The following is an 18,774-nucleotide window of genomic DNA, read 5'->3' as shown; positions in this document are numbered from 1 at the left end:
CAGAACAGCACAGAATTGCTAGACTGAAGGTTGAAAAATAAGGAGAAAATTTTAAAAGTCCCCAGCTTCTGGCAGGAAAGGTCAGTGAGATACTGGGCAGTGCTCACAAGCCATGTCCAAGTACACAGGATGTGCTGTAGCAGGGTGTTGAATGGGGAGGTGGAGTTATGCAGCTTTCAGAGAAACAATGCTGCTTATTTCAGTATTTGTTTATTTTTTAATTGCCACCACTTAGAGTGTAAAGTGAAATCACCCAGCTTTGCAGCCTTGCAGCTGTATGTAATCCATTAAGTTTGGAGCACTTCTGAAAAAGAGCTTCAGCTGTTTGGGTATGCTGGGAGAAGAGTTCTTATAAACAGAAGAGCATCCTTTTTGGCCAAATGGATCTGAGTAAAATGAAAATAAAAATGAAGTGAAAATTAATATTACGGCTGAGCCAGTGAGTTACTGCTAGAAGAGACAATCCTTATCATTTTAGTTTGTTTTGTGGGATCTTTTTCCCCCACATGTTGTGTGATGTGGCCCTGCCCTCTTGTTTCAGCCAGTGCCGTGGCTCGATTTTATATATCACCAAGTATGAGTTAAATACAGTGCCTGGTTCCATCCTACTCCCTGTGGAGGCTGCTGGAAAGGGTGCCAAAGCAGGCATAGGAAAATCAAGAGGTGTGACAGAAAAGGTTGCCCTCTTGTTGTGGTCTGGGTGGGTTAGGGTGGGCTGAGCCCACCAATGAGTGGGAACCCTGCTGAACAGAAGCCATCTGGAAATCTAAACTAAAGCATTTCTAATGAAAAGGGAGAAGGACCTGTTTGTTGCAGAGGAGCAAAACTTGTGTAGTTCTGCTGTTTCACAGGGCAGTGATGTTGGATTTTTGGATGCCTTGGGTTGTATTTTTTCTGAAGCATCGAGAGTTTATCACAATAGGGAAGAGATCTATCTTGCTAGCTGGAATTACCCAAATTGAAGACAGGCATGAAATGCACTAGTGGGTATTCATCTCCATTCAGCTTCCTAGAAGGTAAAAATGCAGCTTTCTACTCTTGAATCCTTTATATCTTGCTGTGCATATCACCATTGCTGATGTTTGTGATCTGTGCCTCAGTCAGATATTTCTTGTTTTATGCCTGTGTTGTGGGTGTGAATTCCCAGAGGTGTTAGTCCTCTGGGTTTCCTTTCAGGGGTGGTGAGGAAGCAGCTGATCCCTGCAGCATGCTCTCAAGAGACAGTGCTGTGAGAAATTGCCTCTTGCCTCTAACAGAACCTCCAGCAGCAAAGTTGTTACTGAGCCTATTTTACTCACCCTGTTTGTGTTCCTCTCACAAAGTACATATATACTAGTTGTTTATAATCGTTGTGATTACATGGTGCAATTTCCTTGTTCATTATGTGCCACTACCAGCTTAAGGACCTTTGACACCAGTTTGGCCTTGAGTTTTGCAGACAGACATCTGTTAGAAAAGAAAGTGCTGCAAAGCATGAATGGACCTTGATACTTCTAATACTTCCCCAACATAAGCATCAGCAGTATAAAGTTCCTGTGCTGTGGAAGACTGCTGCAGGTGGTGTGGGGGTTAAATCAGTCACCACACTGATGTCTTGTAGCTGGGCCTGGCAGTGAGATACTGCACCAGCAGCAGCAGCATCTCCAGAGAAAACAAGATGTGCATGAGCTCGGGTCTTTTGCTTTCTCCATGAAAGATTTATCCTCTCACAAAACTTTGTATCAGTGTTAGATGCTTTTGAAAAGCCTGTGCAAGTAGATAGTTGTTTAGCTATCAGCAAGCCTGTTGATTGTTATTTAGTGATTGTAGGTGGTGTCCTGTAAGGATTGGGTTATTCCTGTAGGACACCAAGCAACTTCTGCAGCTGCTAAGGGGAAAGAGTGATTCATGACACATTAACAATTGATCAGTCTTGAGCTGCTTTTTTTGTTTCTTTATCCAAGAAGGTGACTTAGGTCACTGCATGTTTTCTCACAACTGAACCAGTGTAGTAATATGAGTGAAGATTAAACCTGTCCTGTTTTGAGGCATCTTGCTGAGGGAAGTTGCTCCTTTGGATTCTGTGTTGAGCACTAGTGAGCTGGTGCAGTAGTTATGTGAAGGACTATCTCTTACCCTTACATGGTCCAGGTGCTGACTCAGATATATACATTGCTTTGTATTTTGTAAATTGTTCAGCTTCAGATTTATTGTTGTTCACAGCTGCATTCCACCAAACAGAGCAACTAAAAGGATTGCTTTAGAAGAAATGCACTGAGGTCAAGGGCATTTATAGACTTTTGGGTTTTCTGTGAGTTAAGATTTATCCTAATATTAACTTTGGGCTTCACTCAAATGGAGGTATTTATTACTTGCTTATTCTTATCCCTTGGAATGTTGAAGTTATACAATAGATTTGGTTTTTTATTAGCTAGCATAAATTGCTGCTTTGTTTATCATGTAAAACAAGCAATCTTTATATAGGTGCTTTTTGTTTGTTTTGTTGTAAAGGGCCTGAAAGGAAGGAAACCATAAGAGCACAAAATAACAGTGTAGCTAAGGTTTACTGGTAATAGCTTGGTGTGCTTGCATATTATCTTTTGTCAGTGGCTCTGGATATGTTTTGCAGACTTTCAGCAAGCTTCTACTGTCTTGGAAATTAGGAGTTATAGGAATATTAGAAGATGCTAAATTGCAGGAGTAGGTGACAGTAGGTTCTTCACTCAATTTGCCTGCCTAGTGTGGGGAGGTTTGGCTGAATTCTGGAGATCTGCCTTATCTTGCAGGGGCTGTGGCCTAAGAATAGTTAGTCTTGAGTCTTCTCTGACTGTTGAGATTAGTTTTATGTGTGAGTAATAGGTCACTTTTGTTTTCTTTGTGTCTTTTCATGTCTCCTTTACTGGTTTGTCACTTTTTTGGATCTTGCTATGGTTCTCTGGTTTGGAAGTCACAGGTAGAACTCCTCCAGCTCTGTGTTTTGTGCACAGGTTATACCTCAACTGAGGGTCTTCAAGCATCAAAACAAATTATTAATACACTTGTAGAAGGTGTTCTCTCTCCCGGGTTGTTCTAAGAACAAGAAGCCACAGGTACTACATGGGGTGGTTGTGATTTTAAGTCAGTTTGTAAACCACCCTACTATGAGCTTAAGCAATTTGTACAAGGCCCCTCTCCCTGTAAGTAGTAAAATAAAATCCTAGATCTCTGTGCTGTTACTCTGTGTTTAGCCTCAGCTATGATTTTTCAATGGCTTATTTTAAAGAAATCTTGTTAATGATGCTGGTTCAACTGATAGGTAAAAAAATAAATACAGATGCTCATATTACAGAAGTTGTATCCTAATTAATACATCTGTATGGTTGCAAGTGTTTGCTTTTACTGTACTTGAGTGTGGGTGATTCAGCCTAAGGAGTCTAAGGTTTGTTTGTCATTTTTGATGTTCTCTCTTGTTGTGCAAATAAAGGCAACGTGATCCTTGCTAAAAGCACATCTCTGAACAGGAGATAGAGGGTTGAGAAGCAGGTTTTAAGTGCAAAAGAAGGATCTGATCTTTTCACTATCAGGTGAAATAAAATCACTTGTTCAAAACCTTTAAAGTATCTGTCTTTTCCCAACTGTAATAACTGTTCTTATGTTTCATTTCCTCCAGTAATCACCACTGCTTTCTTCTTTTTACATGAGACTTGATCACCACCTTTACTGTGGACAGGGCCCTATTGTATCTATGTACTGGTGAATAAGCTGCTCTCTGTGTCATGGGGAATGTCTGCAGTGAAACGATGTGTGTGTTTGTGTGTGTGTGTGAGATTTCTTCAGATGCAGTTTCTAGATGTTATTTACTAATTAGAGTAAATAACATTTAGAATTAGCTATGCTGGAGTAATAGACAAACTGGAAGGAAAGTGTTTTAAACAGTTATTTTTTAAAGGAAGTTAATTTGTTCTGAGGATGTAAAGGCAGTACAGTGTTTTAAATGTTTTATTTTGTGTCTTTGTCAGGTGAAGACAACCTTTGACTAAGTTGGCTTAAATTATTTTGTTGGTCTTGTTTTGTGCATCAGAAAATTGATGTTAATTGCAAACCGTTTGTTGTGCTTTTAGAATGAAAAATGATAAGCAGAATTTTCAGTCACTATTTAAAACCAACCCTTTCCTCTCAGCTGGAGAAGATGCAGTGTATGTTTGGGAAGAGCAGACTGCTATGCTGTGTGTTTGTATTTACAGGCAGGTGCCCTTGGTTTAAGAATGAAGTTTTAAAATAGTTGGCTAGACTGTCTGCAGTGTAAATACAGTTTGGTTTCCCACTTGTTGGATGGCACTGGAGTTCAGAAAGGGCAGGAGAAGGCAGATGTGGTTACTGGCCACAGCCTGGGCTGCTGGGGGGCTGGCAGCACCTTGGGCCTCTGTGTGCATGTGTTGGGTACACGTGGCGGGATTTTGGTTGTGGAGGGCTACAGGGGTGGCATCTCTGGAAGCTGCCAGGAGCTTCCAGCGTTCCTGACAGAGCCCAATGCCAGCCAGCTCTAAGAGGGACCCACCCCAGGCCAAGGCTGAGTCTGTCAGTGGTGGTAGTGGTGGTACCTTTGGGATGGCAGATAGGGGTGTAAACAATGCTGTGCAGCACCAGTAGCAGGCAGAAGATAGGAGTGAGATTATGTTACCATTAATATGGTAACCTTATGTTACCAGGAGTGAGAATATGTTACCATTTGGTAACAACTCTGCAGATACCGAGGCCAGTGCAGAAGGAGGGGAGGAGGTGTTCCAGGTGCTGGAGCAGAGATTCCTCTGCAGCCGTGGGGAGGCAGCTGTGCCCTTGCAGCCCATGGAGGTCCATGGTGGAGCAGAGATCCACCTGCAGCCAAGGAAGACCCCGTGCTGGAGTATGTAAATGGCTGAAGGAGGAAGGAGGCTGTGACCTTGCTCCTGGCAGGACCTGTGGTGCTGTGGAGGGAGGAGCCCGCTCTGGAGCAGGTTTGCTGACAGGACTTGTGACCTGGTGAAGGATCCATGCTGGAGCAGCCTGTGCGGGAAGGACCGTGCCCTGTGGACAGGGACCCATGCAGGCCATGAAGACCTGCAGCCTTTAGAAGGACTCAGGCTGGAGAAGTTTGTGGGGTGTTGTCTCCTGTGGGTGGGACCCTGTGCTGGGCAGGGGAAGAATGTGAGGAGTCCTTTTCTGAGAGAGAAGGAACAGCAGAGACAATGTGTGGTGACCTGATTTCAGCCCACATTCCCAGTCCTTTGGCACCACTGTGGGAAGGAGATAGAGAAAATGAGAGTAAAGTTAAGCCTGGGAAGAAGGGAGGGATTGGGGAAGGTGTTTGATGATTTGATTTTATTTTTTCAATTTGATTTATTTCCCTGTTCTGATTTGATTGGCAACAAATTACAGTAATTTTTCCAAGCTGAGATTGTTTTGCCCATGATGGTTAATTGGTGAGGGATCTCTCCCTGTCCATATCTTGATCCTGGAGCTTTCTCTTCCTTGTACTGTTAAGGAGGTCAGTGATAGAATAGCTTTGGTGTGCACCTGGCATCCAGTCAGTGTCAGTCCCCCCATAGAGACCTGGCTTTGGAACAAAATGTACTTATTTGAGGGAAAATGGGATTGTAATTTTCTTTAATACTTATGCCTTCAGAAGTCTTTTTGTTCATTTTAATGTCAGCATTGATCTGTCTCAGAACCAGTGAAAAGAGGAGATGGTTTGGGGAAATGTTTTATTATCTGATAGCCTCTCCATTTTTGAGAAGCATAAGTAATTACAAATAAGACATCAGAACATATGCTGAAACTAGGCCAGTGGCAGAATTCAAATGATTTAAAAGTGTTCTTTACCAAGGGGGGAAGTGGACATGACCCTGGCAAGGAAATGCTGTCTCCGGTCTGGGAGGGTCACTGTCCACTGCACCTGAGGAGAGTAAACATGCCAGATGACTTGAGTAACATCTATTTCCTCCCTTGGGGTCTGTTTTATTTAAGCCATCATAACAGAAATCTTTATTTAGCTTATAGAAAGCACAGTCTCTTTCCTGGTTGTCAGGATTCACAGAATTGGCACAGTTACTACAGCACTGTAGTCAGATACCCTGGTCTGCCATAACTTAGCTACTCCATTCTCCTAAGTTTGGAGGCTGTTTTTTTGCTGACTGTACCAGCAACATCAGAATTGTGTTAAATTGAAGCATAATTCCTCATGTGCCTGTGAGATGACCAACAAAGAGGGATGTAGTTATCTAATGGTCTGCTGCCAGTCAACAGCCTCTGCAGTGTGAGTTTTGAGTACTGGTGTCCCTAATCAGGACTTTATCTTCTGGAGTAGTGAGTGTTTCATTGAGTATGGTGAGCTCTTAAAAGTATTCTCTGCTGCTTAAGTACAGTAATCTTGCAAAAAGATGAGCAGCAAAACCTGTGTTATAGGAATACTTGCTGAATAGCAATAACTGTTTTGTTTTTTTAATTGTCTTTGTTAAGGTTTAAATATACAGCAGCATGCCTGTGCTATAGTAATTATGGATTTTTTTTTTTTGTAAGTTACAAGCTGCTTGTTGAAAGTAAAGACAGAAACAGGATCACTTGGAAAGATGAAATATGCCAGGAGATCAGATGGCAGGTGATGACTGGCATGGACATACTGAGAATTTTAAGGAATCCTCTCAATTCAGGTTTTTAAACAGATATCTGTCTTGGCATATTATATGGAAAATTATTTTAATAAATTATTTATTTGTACATTGATTTGTCTAAAGACTTTATTAATTCCTGTCTGAATGGATATGTAATGAAAAAGGAATGCAAAAACCCCACTGATCTTAATTATGAATACAGGGTAATTAATTAATTAATTATTAATCTTAGCTCCAATGATTTAATTTGCTAATTACTGCTATGAACAAAGTTTTTCCCTCAGTTACACCAAAACATTCTTCATTGATTTAAGGTTATGCCTAAATTATTGTGACTGAAAGTACCTTTGTGGCAGAACACTCTGGTTTCTGTTACATTTTCTTAACTCCAGCTGCCTTTGAACTATAATATTGGTGCTTTCTCAAGCTTTGTCTTTGTTTCTACTCTAATACTATTGCCACTGTTACATAAACTGTTCAATTTGCAGGAGCACTGTCAGGTAAATGCTTCTGTGACCAGGTATCCAGTGTATGGGGACTTGTGTGATGTTTCTCCAAGCGCAACCTGGTGGCTGCTTGTTGTACTCAGTCTCCTGCACCTGCTGAAGCTCCCAGTACTCCTGGGTGTTGCCCAGCCTGGCTGATGTTTCTGACATAAGGTATTTCTTTCAAAATGCTTGCTACTGTGGGCAGCAAATGCCAGAAACTTCTAGATCCTTGGAGGGGGCTTTTGTGTGACCAATGCTGGGATCACCTTCCCTTTCTTTCCCAGGTCACAAGGAGCAGGTCTGTCCCTGGGCCAGCTATTCATCCTACTTCAGACAATGATGATGATCTATTTGGCTGTGCTGGAATTAGATCAGGATGTGTGGATTTCTGTGAGCTTCTGATGTTACCCCAATTAAATTTCTTTTCAAAATTTAAAAAAATTCCTCATTTTTAAACAGTTCTGAAAAAACAGAGTCAGCAGTGAAGAGCTGAGCACACTGGTTACATGTGTCATCCAAACCATTAGTGCTGGCAGTGCTCCTGGCCTGTCACATGTGCCAGATGTGACATCTTTCAACAAAATTTAAAGGCATGGTGAAAGATTATGGGCATGGTTTCACATCACTTTGGACTGCTCCAAAATTAATGTTTTAAAAGCAGTTAACAGCAACTGTTTAAGGGTGTCAGTCCATCTTCTTCAAGCTATTACAACATGCCATCTCCTCATCCCTGGCATTTTTCTGGCCCCTGTCCAATCTGATTAATTTGGGGACCCAGCTGAAAACTAATCCCTCAAAGAAGATGCATCTTTGTGCCCATGTGTCTGGGATGAGGAGGTGGAGGCAGCCTAAAGGCCAAGTGCTGCTGAAAAGGACAGTTGGCTTAAATCAGTGTAGATGTAAAACTGTACAATTACCATCACCCTGCTGGCTGTGGAACAGCAACTCTGACTTCTGCTTTCTGCAGCTGTATGTAAATAAAAAGATTGCTTGTGAGCACTACCTATTCATGCATGGAGTTTAACTTGTTTAATCCAGGACTGTGTTCTTATTTAAGTTCTGCCTGCATGAAATTAAAGACTCTTCCAGCTCTTGTTTTTGCATATTTCAAATTTATACTGAGCATAATTGTAATACTAAATTTCACTGTTGCTTTTAACTGTGGGAATAAGTTAGTTTTAAATTGAGTTAACTGGTTTTGCAGGCATGTAGAGTGTGTGCCTGTGTCCACTCACATGCATACTTATACATGTATATACACATATACACACTCTTATCTCTGTCAGGAAGTCCTGAAGCTGCTGGTTCTTCCTCAGTAGCTCTGAGAATAACCTGCTTCCCAGGTGGTAAACTGGAGTTATAAATGGGAGTCATTGTTCTTGCCATTTGTGACTTCAGCAGAGACTGTAGGTTCTTACTTGACATACTGCTTTCTAGCCACTTCTGGCACCATTTAGGTTTTGAAGGGTCTCATGGAGAATTGTAATGTTTTTGACTTTCAGGTGATCCCATTTAAGCTGTCTGTGTTCAGCCATGGTGTGTGACTGGTCAGTGATTTGGTTTCCTAGAGTTGTAATTGTGCACTTGAACACTAACAAGTTCCATTTAGATGTGGCCTGTGAGGAAAATTACTTTTGAACAAAAAATCTTTGAATTTTATTTTTCAGTTGTGGCAGAGACCTCAATCTAGGTTCAGTCCCTAAATTTCCTTTGATTTACTGGAGGCCTCCTCAAGACCTTTATCAGCAGTTCAATTCAATTTGTTCTATCATATGCTTTGCTTCTTGTTGTAGAGCACCTTCTTTTTGATTTCATAATACTTCACATCTTTTGTCGCAGTTTAGCCAGAGAGGATCTACATGGACAGCCCCAGAATGCTCCTGTCCAAGCCAGCTTCTAAGCTTTGTCAGTGCTCATTTTGGAAACTATCCAGTCCTGCTGTCTCTCTTCAAGAGCTTACATTTTTTTGCTGTACTGATTAACTTAACTGTTTTGAGTAAATTTGACCACCTGTGGCTACTGCTGACCCTACATTCCTGCAGTACCTCCAAGCAAAATGCTAAACATAGCTGGCATTCTTGAAATGCTGGGACAAAGCACTGCAGTGCACATTCAGGGCAGTCTTTGGGGGGAAAAGCCCTGCTTCTTATTCTGTCTTGAAATCAATTTGGGCACACAGTGTTGAGAGATGAGATTCCTCTCACTGTGGTTATATTTGACTCCCCTTGGTTTCCTACTGACATGGATGGTTCTGCATAAATTTGAAAAAATTCTATGTAATTCTCTGGAATTGAGGCCTCAGATAAAACAAAGAGATGACAGGAGGTTTTAATTCATAGCCAGAAATGATAGGGATCTAAGTGAGATAGAGCAAGGCAATATTATGAGTTAGGAATTATTAGGGAATTTTATTGCTTCCTTTTGGAGCATCTGGTAACAGCTGCTTAAATCAGGTCTGCTCTGGGATGGCATTCCTGTCTTTTAATGAAAGTGGTTTAGCAATGTACAGGTTATTTTACTGAACACTCTGCAATATTGAATTGAAATCTTGATTTCTGTGGTTTGACTTTCTAGTATTGACATGATGCATAAATATAACCATTTGGCTGCCTAATTAACTGTGTAAGATGTCCTGTAGGAAAATTTCCATTCAATTCAGGAGAAAATTAATTTAAAACCTTGGTGATTTAATACAGACATAGATGCTTCTCATGTGTTTTGTAAATAAGCTTATTTAAAAAAATAAACAGAAACACAACACTTGTTAATAAAAATCTAGGTCTTGAAACCTTAGTAGTGAAGATGTTGGAAAGAACATAAATGAACATATTTTGAGCAAAGCAATACAGTATTACTGTTGTAGCAAAGCAGTATTACTGTTGCTCTTCTGTTAAATAAACCTCTTTTAAAGTGGCTGTCTTTTGGAAAAACTTCCTAATTAATATTGGATTCCTAATTTTTTATTTTATGAGTAAATGCCACATCAGACTTGTGAGCATGCATTGTAGTTCTTGGAGGTGTCATCATACATGAGCAGAAGTTGTTACTGAGAAATGCCTTTTTTTTAAAGTAGAATTGCTGATTGTGGTCTTAGGGCATGTAATAGTTTGGATCTGATGATTTGTTTGCAATTGTTTGAAAAGATTTTTTCAAATAAATTAAGAGTATGCTTGCATGTTTCAGGGTAGAATATGGCTCAGTTTAGAGGAATAAACTCTTGAAGCCAGTAGGATGGTAAAGGAAAACTTGATATAACTTTTGGTAAAGGCACAGTTAGTGCTGTTCTGCAGTTTGGGTCATACTGAGAAGACTGGGAACTCATTGGTCCATGCAGGAAGCAAATGTAGCATACAGGACCTGTTTCTTTGGCATGTGAGTACCAAATTTCTTGTCATGTGACAGTCATTCTTTGAGTTTTTTCTTTGAGTAGTGGTTCCCTGGACCTTTCTGCAGCTGATAAGTTTGTATCTCCCATCTTCCCAATTTCTCTTCCCTGGAAAAAGTATTTTTTCCTATTGTTTCTAGAATAGTTAATTATAATTTTTCTCAGGAGAAACTGCAGTATCTCTTCTGTCAGAGGCCTCAAGTTGGTTAAAAAAAAACAAAACAAAAAACCAGTAAAACCAGTAGAAATAAATGTATTAGATAAGGGATTTTGGCCTCATAGGAGTTTTTAAGACAGTAGGAAAAATGTGAGCATGTTTTTTGAAGATGATTGGAAAATGAATCTCATTCTTTTCATCAGGTGATTGCACCATTAATAGGGCTCCCTATCAGAGGCAGTAAATTGAGAAAATACTGCATAGCACTAGAACTGTAGTATTAAGTGAAAGAAACAACTGATAAAATATTTTTACTTCTTTAAGAAATCAACCCTAGATAGTGAGTCAGCTCACCAGCAATGATGATTAATAAAGGAAAAAGCTAACCAAAGATTTTTTTCTGTTAACTGCTAGTTCTTCTGAGCAAGAAATAATTCCAAGTACTATCTGACCCTGTTTTGTTAAACAAACAAACCAAACAAAAAGCCAACTCAAAAGCCCCAAACCCCAACAGTTGTTATATTTGAGGAGATGGAGATGGAATTAAGGCAGAAACGCTATTATAAGTAGCTATCAAACCTGTTCTATTAAGTATGTATGCAATGGTCGATTCCAAACCTTTCAAAGGCTTGCACAAGGTCTTCTAGTGTGGGGCAAAAAAGTGCTGTAATATTTTTTTAAATTTTGTCCCACAGCAAACCAGAGTGAGAGAGAAGCTTGTAAGGCAGATGAGATGATCCCTTTTTACAACTGAGCACATACAGGCAAAAAAGTTTTGAATATGTTGCCCTGGTGTGCAGATTTGGTATGGTTTCTGTTAGTACATGTTGTTGAAGTTAGAAATTCTTCATTGTCTTTTAGCTAGCTTTGAAGCTGAAATTAAGAGGTCTTGTAACAGCATCATTAAAGTTGATTATGACTGAAACTGGAGAGAGACATGAGCCTTTATTCTGTCTCTTTTTCCTTTTTAGTGCAGTCATTTTAAGCATGGGCATTAATGAATGCAGTGTGCTCTCTTGCTGCATCAGCTTTCCTATGCAGATTTTCTTGGGTGTATGAAAATAATGTAAAAGAAATAGCATGCAACAACACAGAATCGAGACAGAGATGTGCCCTTCTAATGGCATATTAAATCTGCAGATTAAATGAGTGGATGCACAGGCTAAGGCAAAAGCTGTGTGAAGGCCAGGCATGCTGGCAGAGTGGCTGACTAAGCAGGATACTGAAAGGCAGAGTGTGCCAGAGAAGCCAGGCTGGCATTGCCAAGTGCCTTGTTTCGTGGTACCTGTTATCTCTGTGCCTTGCCCTGGTGTGGTGGGTCTCAAGGGTGCTCTAAGATGGAGCACTTTCTTGTGTGCAGCATAAGCTGTGAAAAGTACTGAAGAATATCAAGAAGGGTTGTGGAGAAGTATACAGTGGTAATAGTATTCAGAATAGGAATTAATAACTTATGTGACTTACTGGGAGAGTTTGTGCCTAAAGCATAGGTGATAATGCCTTTTTAAGGAGGTGACTTGCAAATTCAGATTTTCTTTCAGCTTTGCAGTGTGCATTTAACAACCTGTCTTCATTCAGGCAGAGTTATAAGCAAAGGCTGAGTGTGACTCTGTTTTAATTTATCTTAGCTTAGCTAATGCTTTGAGAAATTATTTTCTTAATGGTGACAAAGTACATCTGGGAAGTGTCAACAAAGGACTACCTTTTGGGGAAACTGTTCCTGATTTGTGGAGCTCTTGAGCTGAGCAGATGACATAATATTTCAATGTGATCTTGTGAGAGGGTACACTGCATTTCTGCGTCCCTATTTCTTCTGTAACTACTTGTCCTGGTTTGCTGGGTTTGACTTGTTAATGTATATGCAGAACCTGAGGTGGAGAGAGAATTACTGAGGAGCATGCTTGGGCCCTGGAGGGGGAAGGATGACTTAAGTAAAAATGCTGCCTCCATATCCCATGGGTATGTGATGTGGTAGAGTGACTGGATCTCCTGCATTATTCATTGCCTCTAGCTTCTACTGTGCTGTGGGTGTTTATCACATGAATAGTTGTGCTGTGGGTTGCTGCAGAAGAGGTGTGTGTGTGACCTGAATACTCATCACCCACAGGTCTGTAAGTGACAGATAAAACCTGGTCTCAAGTATGGTGTGTCTGCTAAGTCATGTCACTCTGAGATGTTTTTCTTCCTAGCCAACTTATAGAAGAGCATCTTCAGTTGATCCTAACCCTTATGATTGGTCTCTGTCACTTATATTAGCTTTCAATTCCATCTTCAAAATATGATGCCTGTATGAAAGTTATTCCTAAAATATATTTGGAAATTGTTCAGCTAGTTGTGCTGCACCCACTTGTGCTAAGAATATGATTTTTGGAGAGAAATTCAAGACTGCTTTGTTTTCAAATATTGATTGAAGTTTTATTTCCACTTTAAAGGTTTTAAAAATTCTTTTTAACTCAGCTGCTTAAGTGTTTTCAAAGCATACTTGTTTCGCTGCTGAAGTGCTATCATCAAATTGCATTGGGCTTTTGTGAGCCTCAAGATTTGGGTCAGGGCAGATGAGGAAACAGAAAACATGGCTTGATTGCTGGAGGGAAAACATGCTGCAGTGGTACTTGATTGAAGAGTTGCTGTTGAATGATAACGTACCCATGTTGATTGTGCTGTGCTTTTGGCATAACATCCTGAGGACTGTCAGCCTCAGCCCAGGTGTTTGCTCAGACAGTTCTGTACTAGCAGGCATTGTCTGGTTCTTGTTGTGAGTCATGGTTGCAGTGGTACTGAAATCTGGAAGAGGACTGGACTTATGGACAGAAAGGGGGATACAAGGCTTCATTGTGCTGCTGGGATGATGCTCAGCACATTGCAAACCTGCTTCAGGCAGGGCCCTAACGTGTTGGAGCTGTGTTCTGGATGTTTCTAAGCTGTGCCTATTCCAATGGCTTTTGCACATGGGATGTATGTGTGCTGAGACCTCAAATCAGAGCAGCACATGTCTCTCTGGAACAGCTCCTTGCCCTGGCTCTCTGGCTCACCCTTAGGAAGCTGCATTACTCACTAGTGAAAATACCAGTTCTCTCAGGCTGTAAGTGTTGGGTATTCCCATGAAAGTTTTTAATGGGGAGGTAGTATGATTTGTGTGTAACTGTAGTGGCAGAACACAATTCAAAGTGGGCTTTTTGGAGTGCACAATATGACAGGACCATCTGAGCTGAAGCCAGTGTTGTGCACTGGGAGATGTCAACCCACTCCAAGGCTGAAGAGGAATTCTGCTTCAGTGTCACCCAATGCTTTGATTTCTTCTGGTTTGGTGTCTGTGCAGCGCAGTTCAGCAAACAATAAGACTTGAGAAAAGCAGTAAGTCATGCAGCCAGAGAACTGAAGTAATACCCTGGTATTTGGGAGCAGTCACTGGCAATATGAAGGTCTGCATAAGTGTTTTGAGGGCAATGGTGAGGAGGATTTGCTAAAATGAAAATACAGTTTTGGGCCAGAGTGGCATTAATGTTGTAGTCCCACCCATACGTGCCACCTTCTGATCAAAACCTTAAAAGGAAGAACAAAAAAAACACATTTCAGTATCTACTTTGGATATTTTTAAATAAAAGAATCACTAAAATGAAGGGAGGAGACCTTAGTATCCTTCATAAATATTGAGACTTTCCCTCCTCACAGTCTCCTCTGCAGTGACCCCTGGTCAGTCTTCATGGTGGGGAGCAAAGGACACCTGCTCATGTCCCAGGAGGACCTGAGGCCTCCACCTGCTCTTTCCAGGAGGGTGTCCAGACTATGCTTTTTAACCTGGAAGGGGAGGAGAGGGACCCCTCCTGCCAATAGTGGAACACCAAGTCTCTTCAGGTTCATTGGACTTGTCAGAGTTCATAAATAAAACAGTGCCATGTGCATTTCAGTGTTTTATCCACTAGTTGTGAAAGAAACATTTCTTCCTGACCTTCAAAAATCTGGGAAGGTAAAACCATCTAAGGGGATGCAGTTTTCCTTTTGGCCCCCTAGGACAGTAAGTGGATTAATGTGTTTGCTGCTTCTTTCTGTGGATTTGGCAAAAACTACTGCCAAAGAAGGTAGGATGCAGAGAAAGTTAGATGCTGAAAGTGTCAGGGAATTCTTGGGGTGTGACAGCAGCCTTCTCCACCCCATCTTCAATGAGTTCTTTAGTCATCATTATGTTATGTGAGTTCCTCACTGTTGTTAGACTGTTTTGTTGAGGTTGTTTTATTTGCTTGTTTTTATACTATTTTGAAACTAAGACCCCTAGAAGCCTCATAAAAATGAAGCTCTTGTCTTCTTTTAGAAACAAACCCCAGCAGCCCAGGTTCTTGGGATGGTTGCATGGGGCTTTACTGAGAGTCTGTCTGATGGACCGAAGTTAGACACTGTTAATGTCCTTTTTAGAAGAAAAGAGAAAAATATATCCCTAAAATAGATGGCCATGCTGTACTTATTAAATATTGATGTTTCATTGGATGAGTTCTTTCTTCTATTAGGAAATTGGAAGAAGAGGTGAATTTTAATGGAGGGGTATGTAGGATCCTGGGATTGCTGTTTAAAAGACAATTTAAGGCAGAGCTCCCAGTCTGATAATGTGAATGTGGCATGTCTGCATGTCTGTGCATGCCCAGAGGAAGCTGCAGTATGAAAACTGTCACAAGTTTTGTTCTGCTACCGGTTCACTCAGCTCTGTATGATGAATTCTGTACATATGTAATAGCCTCAATCTCACACATGAGTTCATAACTGTGTTTTCAGTCTAAAAGTGCAGGAATTGTGAAGTCTGTAGTTATTTTTCCCCGAGCAACTGGATTCCTACTAACTTTTGCACCCTTTCATCCTGCCCAAAACAGGTTTGCAGTCCAATAGCAATATGTGGCCATTACTGTGATGGATACAGGAGGAGTGCTCCAGAGTGATAGAATTCTTAGAATTTGTGTTCCCTGATTCAAATAGATGGACTTATTTTCATATAGAATGAGCTTTCAATGTGAAGAAGTGGAAGACTATCTGCTGCTCTCCCTGGACAGACATGCCACCCCCAGCCCCAGTCTGGCTGCTCTTTTCTGCAGCCCATCTGAGAAGCAGTTGCCCATTGGGGAGGGGAGAAGAGTTAATAAATAGTTTTGATTTTTTGTGACAGTTTTTAGATGTAAGTGAGATTTAAGGCTTAATATTTAAATCAGAGTTCCTCATTCAGCATCAACAGAAATATCTGAAAGTCTTGCTGGTGCAGGTGATTTTATTATATTAGGACAAAAAGGAAAATGCTACTGCTGAGCAACCCACCATTAATCTAGTGTGTGTACTTCAGGAGAAAGAGTTTCTAAAGTATAGAACTGATATTGGTACTGAATGACTCCAGCTGAAATTTGGTGGATGGAAACCTGCCTCTTTTGTATTAACCTGAACTTTCAAGTCCCTTACCAAAAACAAGGAATTGGAAAGGAGAGCTTAAAACCAGCTACCTTCTTAGCTGGTAGTAGAAAGCCACAAGGCACAAGCTGCAGTGGGGAAGAAGGAAAAAGCTGCAGTGATTCCTAGGTTGGTAAATTCCTGCTAAACCTCAAAAAAGTAGATTTGGCCTGAATTTAAATGTTACAAATCAATGGGGAGTCTATCAGATAGAAGTCTGTCTCTGTTTTGAGACATGTACAAAAGTATGTTTAATTCTAGCTTCTCAGGAAGAGCAATAACTCCCAAACTATGCTGACTGGTGTTTTTTGTTTGGTTTTATTATTTTTTGCTGAAATTCTGTAATGTGCTCAAGATCAGGTTTCACACTGGCTTCTGTGATCACTTCTTTCTTAGCCTAGGTGAAGACAGGATTGCAGGTCTGTGTCCTATGGAAATCCAAGTACCCAGAAATCCCATTTCAAATATATGTAGCTATCACCCCAATTTTGCAAAAGAAGAAAATAAGGACAATTTGACTTTTTAAACTTGCACCTATTATTACCTCAACCAGCCAATTGTTTATTTCAGTAATGGTAATGTTATTTTATTTACTTTGTCATCAGTGGGCATTAAATATTTGCTAATTACTTCTCTACTAAGGGTATCATTGCCTGCATGTTATTGCCTTTCAATTTGCTGCTTTTAATAAAGCCCTAAATGAGTTATTGCTGCTTGCATAGGTCTGGGAGGCTGAGCTGGCTCCACTGTTGGCTGTCTGAGCCTTTCTTAAAATATGAAGATTTATAAACAGGATGAAAAAAGATTCCTCTCTTCATTTTCAAGTCTGCCAATTTTCAAGGCAGGCAATGTGGTAAAAATGTGGGTGGAGAAATGGACATTTTCAGCAGGATTCAGAGGGAAGGAAAAATACTCAGGGTGGTGGATTCTCAGCTGGGAAATAGAAAATGTTGGGTGTGTGGCAGCACAGTTTCAGGAATTTAAGCCATCAGTGTTAAGATCCTATTTGGTCAGAGGTCAAATATCTGTTGATGAAACTTTGTTTTGCAATTTTCTGTTTGTGTTTTGTTGAAGAGGCTGGTCATTCCTACCTTTGAGACCTATATTTTGTATTACAGGCTTTCCTCTGATCTCAGAACTGGCAGCTGACCTTATCTTAGTTTGTGTCAAAAAACTGTCTCAGGAGTAAAAAGATTTTGAGTTTGAGATTATTTTATTATCTTGGAGTTTATTGAATTGATTACTGTTTCAGTTGCAGTTACTCTAGGTGTGGTTTAGAACAAGTTTGATATCTAGGATGAAAACGATTAATTTTAAAAATGGCAATGCCACAACAGACAGATGCATCTTTTTTGATTATGTTGGGAAGAAATCCTTTTAAATAATTTGGGAAAGCTGCCATGTATGCTCAGCCTGTGAAGAAGTTTGGGGTCTTGACCCAGAAAGTTTTGTTTACACAAACCCATGTATCTCAGCAGGAACTTGCTGGTTTCTTGGCTTTCCTGGTAGGAAGGTTTTAACAACACCTGTGTTTTCTTTCTCTCCCTCTTTTTTTCCCCTCTCTCTTGAATACTGAAGTCTTAGCATCTGATGCAGAAGTGCACATGCTAAATTGGGTTAGAATATCAGTTTAATGAGCTTTGGTATGTTTTCTTCCTGAATAACTTTTTTTTAAAGTAAAATTTATTATTGAAAATAAAGTATGTTTTCTTGATTTTTTTAAAGCTTTATATTTTAAAATTACTTTTTATCTAGCTTAAAAAAGTTCAATTTCCAAGTTTCAAAGGACAAATATATTTTTTAGCAAGAATGTATTTAGCTTTCTTAAATGTTTTGTCTCAGCGCTTTCTAGGGTTTATAGTTCTTGGATTTCTGTTAGAACAAAGGAAAATATAAGCCTGTCTTTAAAGTGGAATATAATTTGGCGTGATTTAGCCTGGCTTTTGCTTTAATAAAGAAAAAAAATATTATATAAGCTCTACAGCAGATGAGATTTGTATGTTTGGTCTTGCATATTTTTTTTCTCTGCATGGGGGAACAAACAGAAAGTTGAACACCACCCTGAATCCTAGAACATAGTTGGACTGACAGATGTGTTGCTGCTGCTGGAGGATCTTTTGATGGGAGGATAACCTCATTCTGTGATGTTTTATATATCTGGCTATATTTGGTATATTTGTGGCATATGGTATATTTGTGGCATTTGGTACTGAAAAATACATGTATATTTTTCAGTACCAAATGCCACAGCATTAATGTAACCACTTGCCAGGGTGAAATGACTGTGATGCACTGTACAGACATTGCAAAAATAAGTCGTATACTTGATGTCTACTGAATGCAAGCATAATTGAAAACATGATTTTTTATGAACTCATTGTTTACTGAGCACTTCTTGCTGCTTTTTCATAACTTGGGCTCATCTCTATCATCTGGATTCATTTTCTTCATGATATTCAGTGTTTGTGCAGGGGAAAACTGCAGCTCTGTGTTGCAGTGTGGCGAGAGAGAGAGAGAGAGAATTTAAAGCATGCTTCGCAATGTGTCTCTTACATACCTGAGCTGCCATGGTCTGGCAGCAGGTAGTGACACCTGCTAGGTTTGGGAGGATCCCTGCCCTGTGATGCATGGATCCTCTGTTCTGCATTTAGTTCTCCTGTGTGCACACTGTAGAATGTGGGCAGCTTTAAGGATGTAAACTGAAGGTGGCTGCTTGGGTTA

At 40.3% G+C, this 18,774-nt stretch overlaps 1 protein-coding gene across 7 annotated transcripts in view; it reads left to right on the top strand.

Annotated features, from left to right (window-relative positions):
• APBB2 (amyloid beta precursor protein binding family B member 2) overlaps positions 1-18,774 on the top strand; it is a 161,947-nt gene that overhangs the window by 35,076 nt on the left and 108,097 nt on the right. The gene's annotated exons all lie outside the window — the stretch shown is intronic.

This window comes from Fringilla coelebs (genome assembly GCF_963513975.1).
Source record: "Fringilla coelebs genome assembly, chromosome: 4".
Lineage (NCBI taxonomy): Eukaryota > Metazoa > Chordata > Aves > Passeriformes > Fringillidae > Fringilla > Fringilla coelebs.
Note: the sequence above shows the minus strand (reverse complement) of the source record. Positions and strands in the feature narration are given on the sequence as shown.